The sequence below is a fragment of the Pseudophryne corroboree genome, chromosome 4 (assembly GCF_028390025.1).
Source record: "Pseudophryne corroboree isolate aPseCor3 chromosome 4, aPseCor3.hap2, whole genome shotgun sequence".
Lineage (NCBI taxonomy): Eukaryota > Metazoa > Chordata > Amphibia > Anura > Myobatrachidae > Pseudophryne > Pseudophryne corroboree.
Window position 1 is genome coordinate 146568862 of NC_086447.1, and position 19957 is coordinate 146588818.

At 42.6% G+C, this 19957-nt stretch overlaps 1 protein-coding gene and 1 long non-coding RNA gene across 11 annotated transcripts in view; one reads left to right on the plus strand and one right to left on the minus strand.

Moving 5' to 3' along the window:
- Window positions 1-14027, minus strand: part of LOC134909068 (uncharacterized) — a 362147-nt gene extending 348120 nt beyond the window's left edge. The window contains exons 1-2 of the long non-coding RNA XR_010175837.1: window positions 13943-14027; window positions 8215-8368 (exon numbers count right to left, since the gene is read on the minus strand). This is a non-coding gene — a long non-coding RNA (uncharacterized LOC134909068). The remainder of the gene's footprint in view (window positions 1-8214; window positions 8369-13942) is intronic.
- Window positions 1-19957, plus strand: part of MYT1L (myelin transcription factor 1 like) — a 760642-nt gene that overhangs the window by 293557 nt on the left and 447128 nt on the right. The window lies entirely within an intron of this gene.

Genomic DNA, 19957 nt, shown 5'->3' on the forward strand with positions numbered 1-19957 from the left:
ATGAGATGAAATCAATATATATATATATGTATGTATATATAATATCACTAGTACTGCAGCCGGACAGGTAGATAATATATTTATTAGGTAATGATGACTGATGACGGACCTGCTGGACACTGTCAGCTCAGCAGCACCGCAGACTGCTACAGTAAGCTACTATACTATAGTAGTATGTACAAAGAAGAAAGAAAAAAAAAAAACATGGGTAGGTGGTATACAATTATGGATGGACTGCCGAGTGCCGACACAGAGGTAGCTACAGCCGTGGACTAACGTACTGTGTCTGCTGCTAATATAGACTGGATGATTGATAATGAGATGAAATCAATATATATATGTATGTATATATAATATCACTAGTACTGCAGCCGGACAGGTAGATAATATATTTATTAGGTAATGATGACTGATGACGGACCTGCTGGACACTGTCAGCTCAGCAGCACCGCAGACTGCTACAGTAAGCTACTATACTCTATAGTAGTATGTACAAAGAAGAAAGAAAGAAAAAAAAACCACGGGTAGGTGGTATACAATTATGGATGGACTGCCGAGTGCCGACACAGAGGTAGCTACAGCCGTGGACTACCGTACTGTGTCTGCTGCTAATATAGACTGGATGATAATGAGATGAAATCAATATATATATATGTATGTATATATAATATCACTAGTACTGCAGCCGGACAGGTAGATAATATATTTATTAGGTAATGATGACTGATGACGGACCTGCTGGACACTGTCAGCTCAGCAGCACCGCAGACTGCTACAGTAAGCTACTATACTATAGTAGTATGTACAAAGAAGAAAGGAAAAAAAAAAAAACCACGGGTAGGTGGTATACAATTATGGATGGACTGCCGAGTGCCGACACAGAGGTAGCTACAGCCGTGGACTAACGTACTGTGTCTGCTGCTAATATAGACTGGATGATTGATAATGAGATGAAATCAATATATATATATATATATGTATGTATATATAATATCACTAGTACTGCAGCCGGACAGGTAGATAATATATTTATTAGGTAATGATGACTGATTGACTGACCTGCTGGACACTGTCAGCTCAGCAGCACCGCAGACTGCTACAGTAAGCTACTATACTATAGTAGTATGTACAAAGAAGAAAGAAAAAAAAAAAACCACGGGTAGGTGGTATACAATTATGGATGGACTGCCGAGTGCCGACACAGAGGTAGCTACAGCCGTGGACTAACGTACTGTGTCTGCTGCTAATATAGACTGGATGATTGATAATGAGATGAAATCAATATATATATGTATGTATATATAATATCACTAGTACTGCAGCCGGACAGGTAGATAATATATTTATTAGGTAATGATGACTGATGACGGACCTGCTGGACACTGTCAGCTCAGCAGCACCGCAGACTGCTACAGTAAGCTACTATACTCTATAGTAGTATGTACAAAGAAGAAAGAAAAAAAAACACGGGTAGGTGGTATACAATTATGGATGGACTGCCGAGTGCCGACACAGAGGTAGCTACAGCCGTGGACTAACGTACTGTGTCTGCTGCTAATATAGAGTCTAGACTGGATGATAAATTATTGATAATGAGATGAAATCAATATAATATCACTAGTACTGCAGCCGGACAGGTACTATATATATTTATTATGTAATGACTGATGACGGACCTGCTGGACACTGTCAGGTCAGCACAGCACCGCAGACTGCTACAGTAAGCTACTATAGTAGTATGTATAAAGAAGAATGAAAAAAAAAAAAACCACGGGTAGGTGGTATACAATATTATATATATATATATATATATTATATACAATTATATATATATATATATATATATATATATATATATTAAACTGGTGGTGATTGATTATTAAACTGGTGGTCACTTCAGGTTACGTTGCAACTTGCAACTAGTACTCCGAGGCCTAAGCAGACAATCACAAAATATATTATTATACTGGTGGTCAGTGTGGTCACAACAATGGCAGTGTGGCACTGACTCTGGCAGCAAAAGTGTGCACTGTACGTTATATGTACTCCTGAGTCCTGCTCTCAGACTCTAACTGCTCCCCACTGTCAGTGTCTCCCCCACAAGTCAGATAATACACTTACAGTCACACTATCTATTATCTAATCTAGTATAAATATCACTTCAGCAAGTAGTATAGTAGTATACAGTATAGTAGTACTCCTCCTAATAATGCTCCCCAAAATACTGTGTCTCTCTCTTCTCTAAACGGAGAGGACGCCAGCCACGTCCTCTCCCTATGACTCTCAATGCACGTGTGAAAATGGCGGCGACGCGCGGCTCCTTATATAGAATCCGAGTCTTGCGATAGAATCCGAGCCTCGCAAGAATCCGACAGCGTGATGATGACGTTCGGGCGCGCTCGGGTTAGCCGAGCAAGGCGGGAAGATCCGAGCCTGCTCGGACCCGTGTAAAAAACCTGAAGTTCGGGCGGGTTCGGATTCAGAGGAACCGAACCCGCTCATCTCTAATTAGTATAACACATTATTTCAGCATTTAATACTGTGGGGGATTTCAGTTCTCTGCGATATGCATGAAGTGTCACCTACATCAGTATTACCGGTATCTGGGCCTTAATTAGGTTGACAGTCAGTAGGTCAACCACTTGGTCGACATGGTCAAAAAAATCCATGGGCATTATGTCGATATGTAAAAGGTCGACAGTGCAAAAGGTCAACAGGCACAAAATGTTGTCATGGTCACATGGTCAACACATGTGGTCGACACACATACGGTCAACACAGCTTCTTTTTCTCTGAAGTTTTTTTATTTTACCATCCACGTGGACTACGATTGGGAATGGGCAGCTTATGAGCTATGCTAGGGGACGCTAATTGGGGTTCCCTGTACTGTTACGAAGAAAACAACACCAAAAAAAACAAAAAAATACTTTCTCGACGTTTTGTGTTGACCTTTTTCATGTCAATCTTTTCAAGTGTCGACTTTTTTTCATGTTGACCTTTTGCACTGTCAATCTAATGCCCATATCGACCTTTTGGCCGTATTGACCTTTGCCATATTGACCATTAGTGGTTGACCTAATGACTGTCGACCTAATTAGGGTCGACCCAGTGATCCATGCCCAATACTGGCTTTCATCCAACTGAGGTGCACTGGAAAATTAGCAGTGTTGGGCTACTGTGATTCTCAGAGATGAATGCAGCTGAATGTTTCAGCAGCATATTGCATTTTCTCCTATATATTTACTCATTGCAAACATCGTACACATTTCCCTACCTGCTGATATAGTAAATGAAGTGTAAACAGTAGAGTTATAAATGAAATATAAATGAAATATAAATGAAATATAACTTAGAAAGTGACACAAGTCAGAAGTCAGAATTTAATTTGCATGTGATTTAGGGCTACTCCATATGGTGTGTGGTATGGAAGGTAGATAGTAACTAGGTCGACAGTGTCTAGGTTGGCCACTATTGGTCGACAGTAAGTAGGTTGACAGGGTGTCTAGGTCGACAGGGTCTTTAGGTCAACATGGTCTAGGTCAAAAGGTTGATATGCGTTTTTTATGGGGGGTTTGTGTCGTTTTCTTCGTAGAGTGACCAGGAACCCCAAATAGTGCACCGTGTCCCCTTGCTTTGGGCAAGGTGCCTCACTCCACTACCGCTGTGCTCGGCACAGATTACCGCTTCCGCAATCGTAGTCCATGTGGTCATTAAGTATGAAAAGGTTCAAAAAAAGAAAAAAATTGTGAAAAACGCATGTTGACCTTTTGACCTGTCGACCTTGAACATGTCGACCTAGAGACCCTGTCGACCTAGTTACTGTCGACCAATAGTGGTCGACCTAGATAGTGTCGACCTAGAGACCGGATCCCGTCCATATGGAGGGTCCGCAAGAATGATATCATGGTCCGATGCTGCATTCCGCCTCACTAGTACCACTTGCATTTATTTTATTGATACCTCGCCTCCAGTAACTTCCTATTCATGTCGTCACTGAATATGAAAGTGCACTTAGCCACTGGTTCAGCATTGTGGAGCCCCAATCTTAATGTATGCCCTGGTCATGATTTTGTCTAACACAGGAAATGTAAAGGTAGATAATTGTGGTAGCTACCGACACAAGGGTCTATTTATGAAGCAGTGATACTGCCTTTCTTTTACTTTTTTTTCCAGAGAAAGGGCTTAGCATCACTTCATTCTATTTAGAAAGAATAGAAACCACTGATTGTGCTTGCAGTCCATCCTTTTTCGGGTGGTTATGGGGACAGTATTGTTTGCTCTGTTTATCAAGAGGTAGAAAGATGGAGGCTCCCAATACCATTCTATGGGGGACCTGCACAGCTGGATAGTCCCTTGCAGGATTCATTCCTGGTCTACTGGCAGTGCATGCTATATTGTCTGATCTCTTTGCCAACAACGTCTGGCTGCCAGTGAGGTGAAGGAAACCTACACGTAGGAGCAGAGTTTTTGCCGGGGTTCCAAGATTAGTTTAATGTATGCCACAATCTGTGGTAATATGGAATGTTAACTTTCATAGGGACACTGCAGATATTAATAAGTACACTTTGTAAGGCCCCCACATATAGCTGCATTTTTCTCCCAATACCCAATGGCTGGCTTCTCATTTGGAAACAAATACCAGCTTTAATAATCCTGCTTCTGCCCTACTAATAATATCGGCCTCAAGTGCAATTTCAGAGGCAGGTGGCACCACTTGCGACAACATACAGGACAACGATTAGGTCTGAATTAGCCCCACAGTCTCTTCCTGCTGCGGGGGCGCAAGCGCAAAATATTTATTTTTATGTCTGAGGTGGGGGGGGGCACATTTTTTACTGATCGCATTGGGATCCAAATTGTCGAGAAACAGCCCCGTGTGTGGATCCTGTCTGAAGACATTTAATGGCATACTTGTCTACTCTCCCAGAGGATGGTCTTCAGTTTGCCGGCTGTCGGGATCCCGGCACATAGTATACCAGCGCCGGAATCCCGACAGCCGACATACCGACACTTTTTCTCCCTCTTGGGGGTCCACGACCCCCCTGGAGGGAGAATAAATAGTGTGGCCACAGCGTGGCGAGCGCAGCGAGCCCGCAAGGGGCTCATTTGCGCTCACCACGCTGTCGGTATGCCGGCGGTCGGGATCCCGGTGCCAGTATGCTGGTATACCATACTACTCCCCTCCCAGAATGTCAGGGGAACTCCTGATTTTGGGACTCTTGGATCTATCTGTAGTACTTCGCAACATTGTGGTCCTTCCCTCTACTGTACAGTGCCATATATTATGGCATCATACAGCGGGTGGGGGGCCATGCCACACACACCTCCCACTCAGGCATTCCTCTCCAGCCTCTCCCAGGTGGCATGGGAAAAACCAGCCAGTATACTAATGAATTAGTATAACATTTCTAAAGCACCTTATTTTCATATCTATGCCGCATTTGCACTTCATGCCTGGATGACGTCACTGGCTCTTAGGCTGAATGCGTAGTGGTAATCCTGTAGGTGAATATAGCAACGGGGGCCTTTAAGCTTTTTGGCATTAGCTGTGTGTTGATGCTGTGAGCGTTTTGACTCCAGGATAGTTGTTACACTCTGCACATAGCTGCTAGATTGATGCCCTGACTGATACTCAGTAACTTGGCAGGCTTCAGCAGCAGACGCCTTGAAGAATTTAATTTGTCGCTTTCTTAATGGACCATAACCTTCCATGACAAGGTCATTTGCTGCATATTCATTTAGGACACAACAATTGTCAGTACAAAAGCAGTGCAGAATGCAAACTAAAATGTGCATTTTATCTGGCTGAACCTTCAGATCCTTTTAAAGTGTCATTACACAGAGATCAAATAGAAACAAATACTGTACATGCTTGTTTATGAAGGCTTCCTCTGTGCCACTCTGCTGAAAGGCCTTCTGTTACCAGATGGTGCTACGTGCTTGTCCCAAATAATAATATATATTATAAGGGCAAATAATGCTTGACTATGGCACAGTTGTTCAGCAAGTGGCATTGTGTCTCCCCCTTAGTACAAGACTTTATAAGTTTCTGTTTATGTTTCAGGGCCAGATGCATCATCGCTTGGAAAGTGATAAAATGGAGAATGATAAAGAACCAGCCAATCAGCTCCTTAATGCCATTTTTCAAACACAGCCTGTGACGTGTCAGTTAGGAGCTGATTGGCTGGTACTTTTTCACTTTCCATTTTATCACTTTCCAAGCGATGATGCATCTAGCCCTCTGTCTTATAAATAAGACTAAGAATAAAATATAGTAATGGGAACACACAGTATATATCGGAGTTGGCTATTATAATACGCAGTATAACATTCACTGTCATACTTTTAGAAGCCACTGATTGTAATATTAAACTTTAATAGCAAAACAAACACAATACAATGTGGTATACCAGTTCCTTAAACTGTATTACATATGATCTTCCCTTTTTCTGCTTAGTACTTATTCTGTACTGCTCTGTCCTCTGGAAGAAATGGGTCGGATGTAATGAAGTCTGATTTGACTAGAAGTGCGGGTTCCCAGCCATATTTTGACTTTTTTTAAAAGTGGCAATCATTTACAAGGGATGGTTTAACTTGTAAATGATTGCCGCTTTAAAAAAATGTCTGAGTTCAACCAGGTACCCGCACCTCCGGCCAACTCAGACTTCATTACATCCGACCCAAAAGCTGAGTATAATCCATCTGGAGAAATGTATTAAATTCTAAAGCGGACAAGAGGGGGTGTAGCCTATTGTAACCAATCTGGCTCTTGCTAAAATGTATTTATTACCTTTTATAAAACAATACATAGGGGTATATATATACTAATGTTCGGTTCAAAATCGATGTTGTTCGATTTTGACTAATGATTTTGTGTCCGGTTTAGGATATCCATTTCAAAATCGAACATGAAATCACCTAAAGCTCAAATATAAAATCAAATGACATAGAACAAACACTTCCCTATGTATTTACATTGGACACAAATTCACATGCAAGAAGCTGCTGTGGTTCCTCTAATTTTGGCTTGCATACATCTCCGATGGTGGGGGTTGTGTGCAGTCTAGGTCTGGGTCCCCTCCTCTCTGGCAGGCAGTGGCAGTGACAGCGACTCTGAGCTCTAAGTGGTGCACACTGCACAGGTCTTCAGGAAAATGATGTTGCGGCCATTTTCCCAGTGATTTTTCAATACTGCACCTGCACACCACCTAGTGCTTAGAGTCACTGTCACTGCCGCGGGACTCCGGAGAGATAGGTACTGAGAAAATGGGTGCAGGGTGTGCATTGTGGGCACCGCACACATTGCACCCATTATAGAAATACCACTGCATAGAACCTGTTCTGAGCATGGGCGGAACGGGTCCTGCATCGTTGTACAAAGTGCCCCCTAAGCAGCAGTATGTCACAGTTTGGGAACAGGCAATCCAAAGTTACATTAATGATGTGCACGTTGCACTGCATCCATCTCTGAATGAGGCCCATAATTCATACAGTGAACCACATGGTTGGGTCCCTTTTTATTAGAGATGTGCGCAGATCCTCAAATGTTTCTTGATTTCTTTTAAAATTTATAAAAATATCTAAAATCATGTAATTTGGACCTGCCTCATAGAGCCTTTATAGTATGTGTAATACCTGATTGATTAATTAATCGCTCCTGCAATTGTGCGCGTTGAGGATGTGCATTTGTTCAAAACGCCCAGTAGCCCTGAAATGTATAGAGAGGCCCACCTGAGCCATTGCATAGGCACAGCAACTGCGTACACATTCCCAGCGCACATGCAGACCCATCGATAATCGTCAGCTCGAGTAAATCAATGGCCACACAGCATGGCAGCATGAATGAAGGTCTTCTAGGGAATAGAATGTTGTCTAGAAGCTAAAATTGCCTATCTGTTATTAGCCTATTATTTGGGGGATTTGTAGTTTGATTTTGTATTCGAAATGTGTTTGATTTTCAATTCAAATGTTAGTGAACAGGGATTCTATATTAGTTTATGTAAAAGTACAAATGTTTTGGCGATACTCTATTTTGAGTGGGGTTTGGTTTTATATTGGATTTTACATTCAATTTTGCATTTAGCAAATCTCCAATAGTAAATATACCCCATAGAATCTGATTGGCTGCTATGTGCATCATATTCAGTTGTCCTCTTTAGAAGGTATGATACATATGATGTAAGGGTGATCATTATTCGTGTAATCTATTCTTACCTTATCACCTACAAAGAGAGGAGACTGGTTTGGAACTGAGGTTCAGTATGTCAGTCAGGTGAATGCAGCCTGAGCTTCTGTTGCCAACTTCCAATTCAGTACTTGGCTTCCACTGTCATTTCTTTTTGTCATAGATGTGGCTGGGGAGCAGATGCTATAGCAAAGAATGAAGTAGACTTAAGAATTGTAAAAAAAAAAAAGAAGCAAACATAAGTATAAACAAACACCCAACACACACACTCACTATCTCTCTCTCTCACTCTCTCTCTCTCTCTCTCTCACTCCATCCTCCCCAGCGTAATGTGTAAAAGGAGGCTCTTCCTGGAGTAATGTGTAAAGGGGACTCTACTTTGTGTAATCTGTAAAAGGGGACTCTACTTGGCGTAATCTGTAAAAGGGAACTCTACCTGGTGTAATGTATAAAAGGTGCTCTACCTGGTGTAATGTATAAAAGGGGACTCAACCTGGAAAAATGTGTGACAGGGGCTCTACCTGGTGTAATGTGTAAAAGGGGGCTCTACCTGGAGTAATGTGTAAAACGGGGCTCTACCTGGAGTAATGTGTAAAAGGGGGCTCTGCCTCGAGTTATGTGTAAAATGGTCTCTGCCTGGTATAATGTATATAATGGCCTCTACCTGCTGTAATGTGTATAAGTGGCACTACTGTGTGGCATAATTTAAATAATAGAGACTACTGTGCAGCGTAATATGAATTGGTATTATTTTGTGACCACGCCACTTTCCCATGAAGCCACACCCCTATATTTTTTACGATCACCTTCGGAGTGCACAGGCCCTATTTTAGTCATGGGGGGCACCAATTCTCTCTCTGGTACATGGCACCAAAAAGTCTAGTTACAGCTCTGGTCTTCTTACATTCTTTATGGTTCAATGTAAGACCAATAAGAGACTGGTGACTTTTTTTCACCCCCAAAGCTTGACATTGTATCAAATTCACTGTGCATGCGGCTTTCTTGTTTAATGCATGATGTATGTCACTTATATTTTGTGAGTGCAAAGTCTCATCACGTATTTCCTACTCATACCACTCAGTGCTTTAGTCTTTGTAGGATGCACATATTGAGAATATTAATAGCAAGAAGCTGGGCAGAGCAGAAGAGAAGCCTTCAGCTATAAATTCTGGTGTGCATGCTCCCATGCTGTTCAGCCATTGTGTATAGTACACTACTAATGAAGCAAAGCCAAAATGCAAGACATGTGAAGAACTGATGTATTCATCAGTGACAATATGCTAATATATATATATATATATATATATATATATCTTTATATATATATATATATATATATATCTTTATATATATATATATATATATATATATATATATATATATATATATATATACCATGATTTGCGATGCACGAAGCAGTCTGCAGTATACAGGCTTAATCCACCCAAAAACCTCTGACACACTTTCAGTGGTGCACTGGCGGCATACGTGGGTCATGATGCATGCTACAAAATTGCATTTATCTGCATGTAGGGGGTAATTCCAAGTTGATCGCAGCAGGAAATTTTTTAGCAGTTGGGCAAAACCATGTGCACTGCAGGGGGGGCAGATATAACATCTGCAGAGAGAGTTAGATTTGGGTGGGTTCGGCCAGCCACTCCCCTGTTTCTCCAGACACTCCCGCGTTTTATCCTGGCACGCCTGCTTTTTTCCGCACACTCCCAGAAAACGGTCAGTTTCCGCCCAGAAACACCCACTTCCTGTCAATCACACTCTGATCACTTCAACGATGAAAATTCTTAGTTCGGACGTGAGTAAATCTACAAAGTTTTGTGCTAAAATACTTAGCGCATGCGCACTGCGTACCATGCGCATTTTTGCCTTAATCGCTCCGTTGCGAAAATCAGCAACAAGCAATCAACTCGGAATGACCCCCCAGGTTTTGCCCAACTGCTAACAAAGTTGCTGCTGCGATCAACTCAGAATTACCCCCATAGTTATGTATTTATGGGGATACATTGAGTCCGACCATCTCAAAATGTAATTAAATACAAATTAACTACAAATAATTACATTTATGATGTTTTTCTCTTTAAAAATCAAATGCAAAAGTCCAAATAGAAGGTGAATACATGGTCAGCCAGCAATATAGCAATAGCAATGTCTATTCTAGCACCATTCCTCTAGTGCAGTGGTTTCCAAATTCGGTCCTTAAGGGCCCCCAGCAGTTCATGTTTTCCAGGTCTCCTCACAGAACCACAAGTGAAATAATTAGCTCCACCTGTGGATCTTTTAAAATGTGTCCGCAAGTAAGGACTACACCAGTGCACCTGCTAGGTGACCTGGAAAACATGAACTGTTGGGGGTCCTTGAGAACCAAGTTTGGGAACCACTGATCTAGCGCCTGCAATAGCGCCGAGATAGGGAGGGTACTAATCACCAAGGCCTGGACCTGAAGGAGGGGCCTGGCGGGGCCAAGGTCTGCTGCTCGGCTCATCCCCCTCTCCCTTACCTGCTGGCACCTTCTGTTTTGTATCCCCCCCAGCCTGGCTGCAGTGGGTCTAAGGGGAAGCAGGTGCAGCAGCCACTTCTGTCTGTAGCAATTGCACTTATTGCAAACCCCCCCCCCCCCTCCTCCTCCTTGATCTGCTCATGTGTGGGGGGCACAACAGCACCCCTTGTGGAGCATGCAGCTTCGCTTTGAAGCGCACCAAATATTATTGCTTTACTATTTGTTTTCTATAGGGAGGGATGGCCACGCTGAAACATACTTTTACTGCACATCTATAGCATGGCGATAATCTGCCCTGCACTCTTCCCGATTCTCAAACATGTGGCATCATGAAGTCAAGATGAGGGTAAGAAGCTGCTAGAAGGAGCTGAGCGCTTTAAACATCCTAAGGCCGGCTACAATTCAGAGTAATGTATAGTTGGCGGATCTGACGGGTGACGAGACTCTGCTTCAGCAAGTACATACACCCTTGCATGATGCAGATGACCTCACATATCTTCTGGTTGACCTTGCAGCAGGACCAACCAGAAATGTTGCATACGACTGCGGGAGCATGCAAAAAATTTTTACGATATGCCTGATTTGTTGCTACCATTTGCCCAGAAACTGCACATTAAGCCGATATATATCGTTCAAGTGTGGACCCACCCTAAGGGAGCTCCAGCTGGCAGTGGTGACTAGAGCGGGTGGTCTGCAGATTAAATTGCATGGTGACATCTTCCAGATATAGTAAAGGAGAACTGCGCTAATTTGTACCACACAAACTCACTAAGCTGGTTGCTGCTGATATACTATTAGTAGGTGTACTACAAAACACCTACTATAGAGAATTACAGTAATGGAAAAGAAGATAGTTCAGCGCATCCCTTGCTTATTCCTATCCATATGAATATTAAAACAATCTAAAATAATCAAAAAGGGAAGGTATATAGAGATAGATACTAGACAGATTAATCTGTCTAGTATCTATCTCTATATACCTTCACTTTTTGATTATTTTAGATTGTTTTAATATTCATATGGATAGGAATAAGCAAGGGATGCGCTGAACTATCTTCTTTTCCATTACTGACATCTTCCAGAGCCTGAGAAATCAGCGGTTTCAGAGGGGAACTTTAAACACTTACTATTGTTACTAAAACAGTTACAAATTTGACTACTTGGAGCTGTGGACACATTTTGTCATTATAAGTGATACTTTGGTTCTTTTGATACATTTGTGCCATGAGCCAAGGGCAACACCACCCACCAGATGTCTTTGATATACTGTATGAGCTACTTGTGACTGGTTTTTTTTTTATCTTTCATTAATTAATTCTGGTTACATAAGCACTTGTGTGTTTTTTCTCTTCCGCAGTGTTACCAGAGGATTTACTTCCATTTTATATTAATATTCTATTTATAATGAATTTTATTATGTTTTTATTTTAAAGTAGATTAAATATATGAAATGTGATTCAATCTTTCTGCGCTCTCTCTGTATGTTCTGTTTTCCAGTTAGGCTGCAGGGTTCTGTTCCAGACAGTTAACTTCTAATGTCACAGGGGAGCGAAGGTGCCACACTCTAGGACCCGCATCCTCAGGTGGCACTTCTCGCACACATCTAGTTATGACCCTGCTTTGCTGTACTTGATCTATGCATGCCTACGTCTGCACAGATGAAAGCAAATCATATACTGTATAGAGCAGCAACAAGTATGGCACTCCTGGTGGCTGGAAACAAACGTACTCGGGGTAATTAAGACCTGATCGCAGCAGCAAATTTGTTAGCATTTGGGCAGCTCATCATTATGAGTTGATCGCTAGCTGGCATTGTTCGCAGCACAGCGATCAGGCTAAAAATCGGCACTTCTGCGCATGCGTATGCGGCTCAATGCGCACGCGTGACGTACTTTCACAAAAGCCGATGCAGTTTCACACAAGGTCTAGCGACGCTTTTCAGTCGCACTGCTGGCCGCAGAGTGATTGACAGGAAGTGGGTGTTTCTGGGTGGTAACTGACCGTTTTCGGGGAGTGTGTGTAAAAACGCAGGCGTGTCAGATACAAACGCGAGCGTTAATGGGAAAACGCAGGCGTGGCTGGCCGAATGCAGGGCATGTTCGTGACGTCAAAACAGGAACTAAACAGTCTGAACTGAAGTGATCACAAGCTAGGAGTCGGTCTCGAGCTGCTCAGAAACGGCACAATCTTTTTTTGTAGCAGCACTGCGATCCTTTCGTTCGCACTTCTGCTAAGCTAAGATACACTCCCAGAGGGTGACGGCGTAGCGTTTGCACGGCTGCTAAAAGCAGCTATTGAGCGATCAACTCAGAATGAGGGCCCATGTGCACTGCAGGTGGGGGGGGGCAGATATAACATGTGCAGAGAGAGTTAGATTTGGGTGGGGTATGATCAAACTGAAATCTAAATTGCACTGTAAAAATAAAGCAGCCAGTATTTACCCTGCACAGAAACAAAATAACCCACCCAAATCTAACTCTCTCTGCAAATGTTATATCTGCCCCACCTGCACTGCACATGGTTTTGCCCAACTGCTAACAAATTTGCTGCTACGATCAGATCTGAATTACCCCCTCAGGCAGTCATAAAGTATGACGACGTTTCGATGCCAGTTTGCTGTGACATTTTTCACAGATCTCTGGTCACCAGGAGTGCCATACTTGTTGCTGGTCTATATTGAATTTATGTGGGGGCACCACATCAAATCTGTAATGGGACACACACACGCGCGCACACACACACACACACACACACACACACACACACACACACTATACAGTGCCTTTGCACAGTGCGTAGTTAGTTCAAGATAACAGATGTTTGAACTATATATGAGCTCCAACAACCTGTGATGACCTAAAGTTATCTAGTGAGATGGCAGCCACCTTTCTCTGTTGGCAGGACATGGTTGCTGCTCTGCTCTGGTGCCTGCCCTGAAGACAGGACTGCAGAAAACAGCTGTGGCCTCAGTAGATTAGTTACACTGTAGATGGAGTCTTTGTTACATGTACATCTAAGTGAGACTCAAACATTTTCAGGAGATAAAAATTCAGTGCACTTATGAGAAAATGATACAAGAGTTATACAAGTGTGCAAAAGAAAGCTTTCAATTTGCTGAACATTAAAAGTTCTTGCTTAAAAAAAAAGAAATTGGATTAGGGTTCTTTAGGACCATTTATTAACTTAAACTATTGACGATCCACACTTTATATATGCAAGAGCACACAATTGTAATAGCGTATTACCTGGTATATGCAGAGATCTCTTGGGAGGCGTTCAATTCTGCATGGGTTTACTGCCATTATCTCTAGTGTGTACTCTCATCTGCCCTATACTGGGTGCAAAAGAGAAGCCTCATAAATATATATACATACTACCAAGTGTCCTGTGTCAGTTGGGACTGTCCCTATTTAAAGGCATCCTGATCAGCCTAGGCATTGGGATATACGATCCATTCACGCTCCTCTGCATAGAATTAACCTACCAGAATGTTATTGGATTATGGGGGTCATTCCGAGTTGTTCGCTCGCAAGCTGCTTTTAGCAGCTTTGCACACGCTAAGCCGCCGCCTACTGGGAGTGAATCTTAGCATATTAAAATTGCGAACGAAAGATTCTCTAAATTGCGAATAGACACTTCTTAGCAGTTTCTGAGTAGCTCCAGACTTACTCGGCATCTGCGATCAGTTCAGTCAGTTTCGTTCCTGGTTTGACGTCACAAACACACCCAGCGTTCGCCCAGACACTCCTCCGTTTCTCCAGCCACTCCCGCGTTTTTCCCAGAAACGGTAGGGTTTTTCACACACACACCCATAAAACGGCCAGTTTCCGCCCAGAAACACCCACTTCCTGTCAATCACATTACGATCACCAGAACGAAGAAAAAACCTTGTAATGCCGTGAGTAAAATACCTAACTGCATAGCAAATTTACTTGGCGCAGTCGCACTGTGGACATTGCGCATGCGCATTAGCGACTAATCGCTCCATTGCGAGAAAAAAATAACGAGCGAACAACTCGGAATGACCCCCTACGAGAAGAAACCGGAACGCCTGGAGGAAACCCATGCAAAAACTGAGAACATGCAAACTCCACACAGATATGGCCCTGGTTGGAATTGGACCCATGACCATGGTGCTGTGGGGCAGCAAAGCTATCAATAGTGCCACCAGACTGCATAGTAAATCCTTGCAAGACAAACAGTTCAAACTAATCATTATTAACCTTAAAAAAGCACATTCCCTGCAGGTGAATAACATCACCAGAGAACAAAGTAATGACACTATAGGACTGATTCAGAGTCTTCCCTGTTTTTGAATCACACAACACGGTGTGCACATTTGGTGCACAATATGTTTTTGAAGTCACAAGTAGGTGCATGCTCCATTTGCACGTATTGTGTGCAAATAGAGACCAGCATGAAGAAGGAATTTCTGAGCGGCAACTAAGTAGTGAGTATCAAGAGGTATATCTGATGGGAATGTCATGGGCATGCATGTAAGTCTCCGTAGCATGGGGATGGTGTGAATGCCAATACTAATTTTGATGGCTGTGTTTGTGGATGCTAGTAGAGTGGGCAGTATAGGCTTGCACTATCAGATGCACAGATTTGCGACTTACAGTAGTTCGGCCGATTGTCACATTAAGACATAAAAGTGAGCACAATGCCGCTGCTGTATGGAAAAGTGGCCGCAGAAGTGTGCGGTTTATGTTTATATATGTTTAGTTCTAAGTTTTGTGTTTTTCATCCTTGTGCAGAATTGATGGTGAGCAGGACATTTTTACTTAGTATATCTGTGGCAAAGCCTGTAGTACATTTACAATATATTTATCAAAATTATTTTTACTAGAATAATGTGAAAAAGGGTGTTTTCACACCCTTTCACATTATTTTAGTGTAACCAAAATGTATTGAAGGGCTTTTGGAACAGTGTTCGTAAAAAATGATTCCAAGCCCTTTATTTAAGTAAGTAGATCGTATTTCCCATTCTTGTAATGGAAAATGTGATCTGCCCTAAATTTTACTGTGCTAAGGGGAATTGTGTAAAAATAGGGAGCCCTGCGATAACAATGCTATCTGGAGATGGTGTTACGTGGGCTTCTCCCTGTTTCTCCTGCTCTGCTCAGATAGACAGAGCAGAGATGGAAACCGGCCCCTGTGATTAGCTTTGTGGTCTAAATAGACCACAAGCAGATCACTGGGAAAAAAAATACTCACCTGCACCAAGGGGCCCGGTAATCAGTGATCGCTAAGTGTCTCCTCCAGTCAGCTGGTCATCAAGCTCTTGCTCTGCAACCCCAGTCAACTGTGCTGTTAACTGGCACCTTACTTTACAGCATATGAGATGTCAGTTTACAGCATGTGTGTGGTACAATCTCAGGGTATTTTTCACAAAAAATACCCTTAGAATTGTGGAAAGTAGATTAGCAGGGACAGAGCTTTTTTGCAAGTTCTGTTCCTAATTACTACATCACTGTGATGTATTTAGAGGCAGCTCCAGGAGGGGGCTTGCAGTGCAATCCAAAATTCAAATAGGGGAGCCACACCAACTGCCATCCCAAACGCTGCCAATTATTGCTGGCCGGGACTCACTGGCAGTTAGTGTCGCTCCCCTATTTGAGTTTTGGACTGTGCTGCAGCTCCACCTCTGCAACTTCCACTTATTGTGTGCAATTATTGGATTGCAGACTGTAGCAAATTTATCACATCCTGTCCAAGATGCAGATTGTGATAAATATGCCACATAGTGTGTACATAGCATGCAAATATGCAGTGGACAGCCTACTGGCAAAGACATAAAGTCCATTTGTACAGCTGTCTCCTAGCGTGAGACACAGAGACAGAGAGGCTAGTCCTGGACACTTTAACAATCCCTGAACTGAAAACAGCTATTTTACTCTTAATAGAATAATAATATACAGTAAAAGTATACAAATATATTAGGGATAAGGCACTCCTTACTGTAAAAGAGAAGAATCTTACAAGTAGTCAGTTTTGAGTTAAGAGCCCAGAAAAAAAACATTAGGTTGTCGGACAATTACTTAAACATCACAGGAACTGGAAGTGTCTTACTTAATGTTTTACTAATAATATGGATTGCATTATTAATTATAATACACAAATTTTCCTAATAAAGGCTGAAGTGATAACAGCAGAAATGGACAATTATATGTATTGACGTCAGAACGCATTGTGCAAAATTATATTATGGGAGCTTAGATGAGGGATAAAATACCCTCTGCTGTAAATTACAAAGACATAAGTCACACAGGAATTCTATGCCATGTAAAGACACAAGGTCGCAGGCTAAGTGATTTAACAAAGGTAATGCATTTCCAAGGTGTCTTTTAATATGGCTAATAATCTACAATATGTGGGGCATGATTTATTATTATGTAACATTTGATGCTGTCAAAAGGCTGGTGCTGAGGAGAATAATCCACCTCCTTCTCTGCCCCGCCTCTGCCTCCATCTCTTCTGATGCTGCCCTGCTCAGTGATGTAAATGCTTGGACGACAGGCCAAGCTCCACCCACTATATGTTAAATATGTAAGGTGTGCAGGGATAGGCTGAATCCCGGCACAACAGGGTTATTCCCACTTGTGGGTGTCCTCAACACCAATAGATCCTGTGGCAAGCGCAGTGAGCCACTGAGCCTGCAAGGTGACTCTTATTGCTCGCCCTGCTGCCGGCATTCTGATGGACGGGATGCTACTGTTGGGATATTGGGCCTAATTCAGACCTGTTTGCTTGCTAGGGTTTTTTTGCAGTCCTGCATTCGCATAGTCGACGCCCATAAGGGAGTGTATTTTCGCTTTGCAAGTGTGCGAACGCATGTGTAGCAGAGCTGTACAAGCAGATTTTGTGCAGTCTCTGAGTAGCCCAGGACTTACTCACGCCTGCGTTTTTCCAAACACTCCCAGAAAATGGTCAGTTGACACCCACAAATGGCTTCTTCCTGTCAATCTCCTAGCAAACGCCTGTGCGAATGGATTCTTCGCACAAACCCATCGCTGAGCGGCGATCCACTTTGTATCCGTGCGACGAGCTTGCACATTGCAGTGCATACGCATGCGCAGTTTAGACCTGATCGTCCACTGTATGAAAATGCAGCCTAGCGATCAGGTCTGAATTAGCCCCATTGACAGCCGGTATCCCGTCTACCGGTAAATGGTATATTGGGAGTAATTCTGAGTTGATCGCAGCAGCAAGTTTGTTAGCAGTTGGGCAAAACCATGTGCACTGCAGGGGGGGCAGATATAACATGTGCAGAGAGAGTTAGATTTGGGTGGGTTATTTTGTTTCTGTGCAGGGTAAATACTGGCTGTTTTATTTTTACACTGCAATTTAGATTTCAGTTTGAATACACCCCACCCAAATCTAACTCTCTCTGCACATGTTACATCTGCCCCCCCCCCCCCCCCCCCCCCCCCCCTGCAGTACACATTGGGGGTAATTCCAAGTTGATCGCAGCAGGAATTTGGTTAGCAGTTGGGCAAAACCATGGGGGAATTCCAAGTTGATCGCAGCAGGATTTTTTATAGCAATTGGGCAAAACCATGTGCACTGCAGGGGAGGCAGATATAACATGTGCAGAGAGAATTAGATTTGGGTGTGGTGTGTTCAATCTGCAATCTAAATTGCAGTTTAAAAATAAAGCAGCCAGTATTTACCCTGCAGTGCACATGGTTTTGCCCAACTGCTAAAAAAAATTCTGCTGCGATCAACTTGTAATTACCCCCATGGTTTTGCCCAACTGCTAACAAATTTGCTGCTGCGATCAACTCAGAATTAGGCCCATATTCCCTTTAATATTTCAATTAATTTAAAAAGCTATTTTTTAAAAATTGCTCTAGCCCCTCGCTCTCCTGGTCTGCAATGTCCCAGAGATCACAGGAGCTAATTACACAGCGCCCACTGAAGATGGATGCTCACTGCATGGACTACACAAAAATGGCTGCCACTGGTCAGTAACAGAACTCCTGGCCCCTTCTGAAAGTGGAGTGATTAAAGGAGCTGAGCTGATGGAGAGTGGTTACTGTATAAAGTACAGATGAGTGAAGCATTTGCATTGATATTTTTGCATTGATCTAAACTGAGTGAATTGTGATGTAGGATCAGTACAGTTGTCCGCTCGACACAATGTGGACAGTAGTATTATTTATCTAAACTATAGAAGGAGGAGGAGAGAGATTTGTCTGTATAGTTCAAGCAGAGTCTCTGTGGCAGCCATAGCTCTTCACAGAAATGTAAAGCCTTACAGAGAGATTGCCCTTGTGATTTGTGTCTTTTCATGCAGGCCATCAATTATGGTACCCACTGACAGAGCAAGCTTGTAATGCTTATTGACTGATCTTATTGTGCTGATCATATGAGTGAGTGAGTGAGTGTGTGGGCGGGATGTACTAAAAGCAAAATGAGGCCAAAACTCAGAAAACTTCAGTTTACTGTGCTTTAGCCGCATTTCCCATATATATCAAGCTCCAGAATGCGATACTTTCCAGAGTTTGGACCCAATAGCCAATGCCATCTATAGATTGTGTTGCCTTATAGAAGCCTACGGGCTTCTTTTCGCATTATGCACGGAGAGGGATCCAATAGGATCCCTTATAGTGTCCACCAAGCTTGCACATGCATTTGCCAAAGGCCGCACATGCCGAGAGGGATTCCTGAGTCATAAACCCGGAAGTCCATTAATCATACAGGACAACTCTTTTCGGAAGAGCTGTCCATTACGATTTTAATTGTAATTCTACATACAAACTGGTATTATTAACCCCGCTATACAGGATATGGGATAATTGGTAGGATGCATTGCATTCAAAATTGATGCTTGATACATCCCATCCCCTGTATATGGCTTTGGTCTGGCCATTGAATATTGGGGTGTATAGCTGGTGCAATTTACAGGATGAGTAGGTATATGAAACAGACCTTGTGCCGTAGTATGATAAACATAGCATGGTTCCTTTCTGTAGAGGGAGAGTGACAGTGCATAAGCCAAATTGGGTTACGCTGTCATAACAATCGCTGTGTTCATAATTGTACTACTGTACCTATGTGCAGCTGAGTTGTAGTTCATATCCTCTGAGGAGTTGCGTGTTACAGGGTCTCTATAGATTGTGTTTGTGCTCCTTCCGATTATCGGTGCATGTAATTCAATATTGTTGTCTTTATCAATGTTCTTTGCTATTTTATCTCATGTCCTATTCATCATTGCAATATTGCATTTCCACACAGCAAGTCAGTCATGCTCAGTC